The sequence below is a fragment of the Heterocephalus glaber genome, unplaced genomic scaffold (genome assembly GCF_053883595.1).
Source record: "Heterocephalus glaber isolate CG9 unplaced genomic scaffold, H.glaber_assembly_v1.0 deba00001509, whole genome shotgun sequence".
Classification (NCBI taxonomy): Eukaryota; Metazoa; Chordata; class Mammalia; order Rodentia; family Bathyergidae; genus Heterocephalus; species Heterocephalus glaber.
Genome location: NW_028258325.1, coordinates 52,217,868 through 52,224,982, shown reverse-complemented (window position 1 = coordinate 52,224,982; position 7,115 = coordinate 52,217,868). Strand labels below are relative to the sequence as shown.

The 7,115-nt window shown below is 35.0% G+C and overlaps 1 long non-coding RNA gene across 3 annotated transcripts; it reads left to right on the top strand.

The window, feature by feature from the left end:
- The first annotated feature begins 481 nt into the window (after positions 1-481).
- LOC101712495 (uncharacterized) lies at positions 482-5,888 on the top strand. Of its 3 annotated transcripts, none has more exons than XR_002396656.2 (4): positions 482-598; positions 2,142-2,370; positions 2,691-2,871; positions 5,768-5,888. It is a non-coding gene; the product is annotated as an uncharacterized LOC101712495 (long non-coding RNA). The 3 variants fall into 3 exon arrangements; XR_002396658.2 differs by lacking the exon at positions 482-598 and adding an exon at positions 926-1,229; XR_205458.3 differs by lacking the exon at positions 482-598 and adding an exon at positions 1,854-1,975.
- Positions 5,889-7,115: the final 1,227 nt, after the last annotated feature.

Genomic DNA, 7,115 nt, shown 5'->3' with positions numbered 1-7,115 from the left:
AGCATTTTGTTTTCTATTTCATCATTAATCCTGAATTTGATATTGAGTAAGATCCCTTACTTTATCTACTGGAATTTATGTGAGAATCCATTACTAATCTTGAAACTGAATAGTAGAAAGCAGTCAAGGTGTCATAAGAGTTGCCTTTCCAGCAGGCGTGGTGAAGGGAGCCTTTCTGCATCTGAAAAGTGAGCAGTGTTCTTGAGCTCTTCGACCCAACAGTGCACAGTCCCTCATGGAAGCTCACTTTCCACTCTTAACCAAGAATATTTCCTGAAGATGTGATCGCAAGAAGGAGAGGGCCTCCCCGTGACTGTTTCAGCATATCCTAAGATGAAAGGCCATGGATAAGTTTGGTTTCATCCATTTGAACCTGCAGGGGAACATGAACTTGCTAGCACCTCTTTTAGATGAACAGAATTAAGAATTTTCATGTCTACTATGATGTTAAAATGATGTAATCTGTTTTAGAATTCAGCTATTATAACAACTATATTTCCCATATCCGAGAACCACATTTAAAACCTCCCTGGCCATTATTTTGAAAGCCTAGAGAATTTCTAAGGCAATCGGTCTGAAGAATAGATGATCTGAAAAGGTAGAATTACTTAATTAAAAAATAGTATCAAAGAAAAAAGGGAGGGACAAGTAAAAAGTTTAGAATTTCTGATGAATACTCTCCTATATATGTATATATATATATAATTTTAATATATAAAATATATAAAATTTCTTTGAATGATTTACTTGGAGCAGCTTTAAACGGTTCTATTAAGACCACTATTAGATGTGTCCGCAGCTACAATTGCTTTTGACATTCAATACTTAGCTGAAAACGTCAAAGTCCTTCATCAGCATTCTTTACAATATACAAGAAGGATATAAGGAGATGATGACATTGAGCTGCATGTGGGCAAAGTCACACTGGAGGTCAGCTGAGGGTAGACTGGGCAGTCGCTCCTATGGACATGTTGTAGATCCAGAAATGGTGGAGGATTTAAAACTGAGAAAAACTGTTCAAATATGTAAATATAATTACAAGAAAGAAAAAGGTCAAAGGTTAAAGAAAAAGACTTATGAACACATGGGAGACTAAAAGTTTGAGAAGACAAGCTATGGCTTTGCCTTGAATAAATTACTTGATTTCCTCAAACCAAATGTAATCTAAAAGGAGAGAACTGCATGAATTCTTCCAAAAAAAGATTCCTCCACACATCGCAAGCAGTATGGTAAGGAAAAAGATCATGGATTTTTAAGGTCACTATTGTCTGGATTTTAATCTGTATTTCACCACTTACTGGCCAGGTAAACAATAGCAAATTGCTTAACCTTCAAGCCTAAATCAAATCTTTAAAAAATAAGCATCTATCTTCAGGATTATGCTAGAAATAGTATAAAATAATGGAAATTAAGTGCTTGGCTGAGAACCCCACATGCGATGAAAATATTATTTCCTCTCTATCTAGTCTCCTCAAAATTTTTGGAGCTACATTACTTAAGATTATCTTTAGGCTTTTTAGCTAAGTGAATTGGGCTAGTAAATGTGTTTCTTAATGTGTAACATTAAGGTTCAAAGGTGTGCTTTGTTTTTCATTCTGCTTTTTGTTACAATAAAAATAAATAAATAATGGTAAGAGCAGAGTCACACCAAGAGCTGTAGTGTGCACTGGAAGGATGCACTATAGCTGTTTAGGAGGCTCACGGAATCCCAGCTGATCTGCACACAGCTTTGCTCATTCTTCAGAACAATACCAAGAGGGCTTTATTTCAAAAGTGAGAGAGCAGACAGACAACTTAGTAATTCAGCAAAGGTCACCTAACTGTTAAGTCACAGAGAAATGAGGTCAGTCCAAGTATGTCACCTACCATCACACAAGTGATTGTGAGGAACTGAAGGGATTTGTGAGAGGAAAGAACTATTTGATGGTGAAGCAAGAATCATGAAGAGAAGAGTGGAGATACGCTAAGAGATGCTGTAAGCAACTATTTAAGTGCCTTATTAGCATAATAAAATAAAGCTCACTATCCTGGTGAGAATAGATAATAAGTAAACAAATCACAAAGGGATAATTTTGAAATCAATGTGGTTGTTTATATTCATGTCTAACAGCATATTTTTTTCTATTTTTATGAAACAACAGGAAGAAAAGGAAGAAAAATTCATGATAATTCATCATAAATCCTAACACACTTCAGCCACAGATTAAAAGAACCACGCCAGTTGCTCTGACTCCAGACAGAGAGCAAAGAAATCCATGGTCCCCCAGGGTTCACAGAAGTCTGTCCATCATGCTGTCAGTCTTTCAGATCATTATTCAAGTTGCTATCCCCAATTTTGCTAGATACATCAGATTTACTCCTGCTCCCTAGGTAATTTTTCTCCCTGATGGGTTTGGAATTTGCTCATTTTTAAAATTATTTTTGGAAAAATGTGCTGCTTAGAACTTCTGAGAACTACAGTAAGAATGTCAATCGCACTACTTGTGTGTTTGTGTATGCACACATTTGAATATATATATATATATATATTTCATTGACAACTTTCTTCCTTTTATTATGCAAGGAATTTAAAGTTTTATACAGTTAGAGCTAGTTAATTGCAAATGTAATACTCTCTTGTATTTCTATTTATATAGTTATATGTTCATCTATTTCAAAGAAAAAAATTTTTTTTTTTTTTTGTTACTCAGGACCTTGCACTTGTGAGGCAGCCATGGTGCCACTGATCTAAGATCTTTTGGGGCACAGAAAAATATGTCTACATGGCTCTAAGTTGATGTAGAAGTTTGACAGCTATCTGAGCATTTGATCAATGAAGACCAACAAACTGAAAACTTGAAACAATTTCCAAAAGGCAACCAACAAAAACAGGTATATACAGTATATTGAATAATGCAAGGCTGGCTTTTCTGTGTATTTACAAAGGAAGTTTAATATTTTATTCAACAAAACTATTATGCAGATATGTAAGATAGTATATTTATCATGGATACACATAAAAAGACTCATTCCCTGCTTTTAGGCAAAAAATAAATAAAAATAAATTTTAGAAGGACGAAGTGAAGAAGTGTAATGGTGAAGGGCATGCATAGCCACATAAAATATGGAAATTCCAGACTACAAGTTTTAGAATGACTTTCTGAAAAAAAGGAATTAAATATCATAGTAAGAATTAATACATAAAGTGAGAGAGTAGAGCACTGTAGACAGAGCTGTCATTGATGAAAAAGAACACATATTTGGAGAGGTCCATAAGCAATTAATATTTCCCACTACGATTTATTTTCATGGAAGACAGGAATTTCCATTGTTTTTTGTTTACTGATCATTTCTAGTGCCTAGAGTACTGCCTGATACATACAAACTGGCGATTGAATGAATGGCTTTATGATTAGATAAAGTTCAAATTAGAAAATGATGAGATTGTAATACGGCCAGATCCCAAGAGTCTTTAAGTGTCCCTTAGTTACACCAGTGCTGCTTTTTCTCCATGAGTCCTTTCCCAGCTGTGGGAGACTTGGTGATAGCACAGTGCCCCTCCGTACCCCTTCTGTTCATACTTCCCCCTAGATTTGTCTTTGCAGTGTGGGATTTTTGATGCAGTTTGCCAACATAACCTCTCCTGTAGCCCTTTGTATTGGGATGTATCTGTGATGATAGCAATTTAGCTTTTTTATGGGAGAAAACCTTTCCAGGTGTGGTCTCTCCATTGGCCATGACGCCTTGGGAAGACCACCGCTTATGGTAATGGGAATTAGAAGCTTTAATTTCACATGTCAGGTCTGACATAGACCAGTCTTACAACCTTGAAATAATTCTCTTTAAAATGAGTAAATCACAGTTGTGAGTAAAAATTAATTAAAGTAATAAAAGAAAAGGAAGCTGTGTAAATTTCAAGACATGGCACAAAGCTAAGGAATTATTCATTTATTAAGCCCTACAAGTTCTTGAAACCAAGACATTAGGTAATATGAAAAGTTCATGTTATCATTGCTGCTGCTATAGAAAAATATTTCAGGGATGGACAAGCATTTTTAGATCACCTCACCTAGATTAAAGCTGACATAAAACTGAAACCACAAGAATGTCGATGGTTATGATTTACTTTCAAACAACTCAATATCTTTTATCCTTAATCTCAGACCCAGAAGAGACAATGACCTTTAACTACTGTATAAATATTTTCCCCCTAATCCTTACAGTAACTAATTGTCATCATCCATACTTGATATATGAAACTTGAAGATTTCAAATACATTCTATCTCTGGCTCCATAATCTTTGGGCTTTGTAGCATATACTGATACTTTTCTCCCTGACTTTGCTTAGTTAATAAATCTGAGAAAAAATTATTAAAATATTGTCTTCATTGTAATACTAATAACTACATAATAACTGCTCTCTTTTTTCTTTTCATCTTCACTAAAATAGAACAATATTTCCTCTATGGGAAAGAGGATAATTTGTATGCAGGTTATGCTTAATTCATTATATCATACTATTAATTTGTATGTTTCACACTATTTGTCTCTCATACCTTATTTTTTTTTCATTTTTTGCTATTCTTTTACTTTTTTATTCCCCATTAAGTTTATTGGTACATTTTATGTGTATAATACAGTTACCTTCATCACTGGGATCTTGTACCATTACACGAGTATCTTGGTTCTTATTTTTTCCCCCTTCCCTTGCCCTCCATTCACCCCCTCCACCCTTCCCTATTTGCAAAGACTTTGTTTCCATTTTTTTCCTTTTCTCATATTTTTTCTTTTCCCTTTTTTCCTTTCCCCTACCCCTCCCACTTCCCTTGCTCCTTTAGACATTTTCTTCCTATTACACAATATCAATTATACATTTTAAAAATTACAATATCAAGATCTAGGAGACATTACTACAGATTTTACAGAATTTAAAAGGATATAGAAAGCATATTACAAAAATCTTTTTTGAAATAAATTTGACAACTTCTAAGAAGTACCTTGGAAGACAAATTAATGAAATTAACTCTGGAGGAAATATAAAATTTGAATACTTTCTTTAATAGGTGCTGTTCAAATCTTTTACTTTTTTGTTCATTTGTTTGGAACAGCATCTCTCTAAGCTGCCCAGGTTGGCCTTGAATCTGTGATTCCCCACCCTCACCCTCCTAGCTGGGGTTAGGGTTACTAGCATGTGCACCATGCTAGCCTCCTATTTTTCTCACCTTTACAGAAGAATTGAGCAACCTCAAACAATACAGCAACCACAGATCACAGTGGCATTTCTCCACGCACATCAGGCAACACTGCAGACACTACTCCAAAGTATCCCATTTAAGCATATTGCATATTTCTTTCATTTTCATTAGTATCATACTATTAATTTGCATGTCTTTCAAATTAGACACATGCAAATCAGATTGGATAAATGTACTGTCATTAAATAGCATAATTTTCTGGAGTGTGCTTATGGAGTGGTTTGGCAGAGTAGAAAGCAAGACTTAAGATCTCAATAACCTGAATTGTTGAGACATTGTCAGGAAAGAAGTCCAGTACTGCAGTTACCATGGTTTCTTCTTGAAATAGTCACAAATCCTCAAAATCATCTGGTTGAGTGATCATTATTCCTGTGAAATTTCATGAATTTCCCTGTGTATTTTGATATTAAATCTAGTATACTGTATTACATATATTTTATTATTCAAGAACATGGTGAGATCCAGTGTAATTACAAGTTATATTTTGTATCATATTCAGTGCTGTCCTGATAGATTTTCTTTTCTCCTCTAGATTAACAGTGCACATTCTTCCTATTTTTAAAGACAGCAAAGCAAAATACTGGTGAATACTATAAGGATGCACTGAAAAATCCATTGTTAACTATGTCAATAAAAAGAAAAGCAAATGTCTGAACTCTTTTTGTTAAGATTCAATTTCTCAGTGTGAGTTTTTTGCTTGTTTGTTTGGTACTGGGATCAAACTCAGGACCTTGTGCTTGCAAAGCAGGAAGCAGAATCACTGAGCTAAATCCCTGGCCCTTAGTGTGAGTTTTTGTAAGTTCCCTGCATTAGGGGTAAGCAAACATTCTTCATGTGACATTTTCAAATGGATTAAATATTTTCATTTAAATTTACATGTATTGAACAAGTTCTTGTGTTCCTGGTAATACCTTTTCTGACCTCTACAATATTGCAAGCTACTTCAGGAAATCAGTAAACTGATAAAGTCCACACAAAAGAACAAGAGGTATAATAGAGCTTTGCACAAAAAGTGAGGCATCTAGCCATCACTGTCCTCGTTTTCCTCCAAATCTTCTCCTTCTTTTGTTTTTGAGAGATAGTTGGGGCAGGGGTACATAAGAGAAAGAGGCCAAGGAAGGAATTCAGGATTGAATCCTTCATAGATAAGAACATAGAAAAATGTAGATTTCTAGAACTATTTTAAATAAAATAAATGTCACGACCCAAGGAAAGCAGTCAAATAAATACACACATTCTACTTTATTTTCTGCAGTAAATTGATTAGAAGTAAGTCACATTTCACAACATGAACAGCTTGAGTCGAGGATCATGGAACCACATTAAAAGTTTTTCAGCTTTCATCAATAGAAAAAATACGAGATCAGCTCCACCGTAACACTAGTAGGTCTCTGTCCAAACTTGTGAAAATTAAGATGTTGTACTGCCTTTCATAATGCTGAATCTCGTATCTACTAAATCACCTTTATCAGGAAAGTAATGAAAAACTTGCTCGGACAAAATGGTCAGTTTTCTCCAGAGACACGGAACTAATAGAGCGTATGCATATTCTACTAGTTTTGTAATGCATACATATTACTGATATGCACGTAGGCACTATATAGAGAGAGACTGACTTTTTAAGGAAAGTCATCAAATAATTGGTCAGGAAAGAAGTCCAGCTGAGGTAAGGAAGGGAAGACAGACTAGAGCCCCATAAAGAACCAATGCTGCAGTTGAAGTCCAAAGGCGGTGAGTCAGCAGGAATTCCCCTCCTCCTTGCTGTAAGGTTTGCCTTTTGTTCTAGTTAGGCTTTCAATTGACTGGATTCGGCCTGTCCTCATTATGAGGGGCAATTTCCTTTACCCAAAGTACACTGATTTCAAATTATATTATATTAT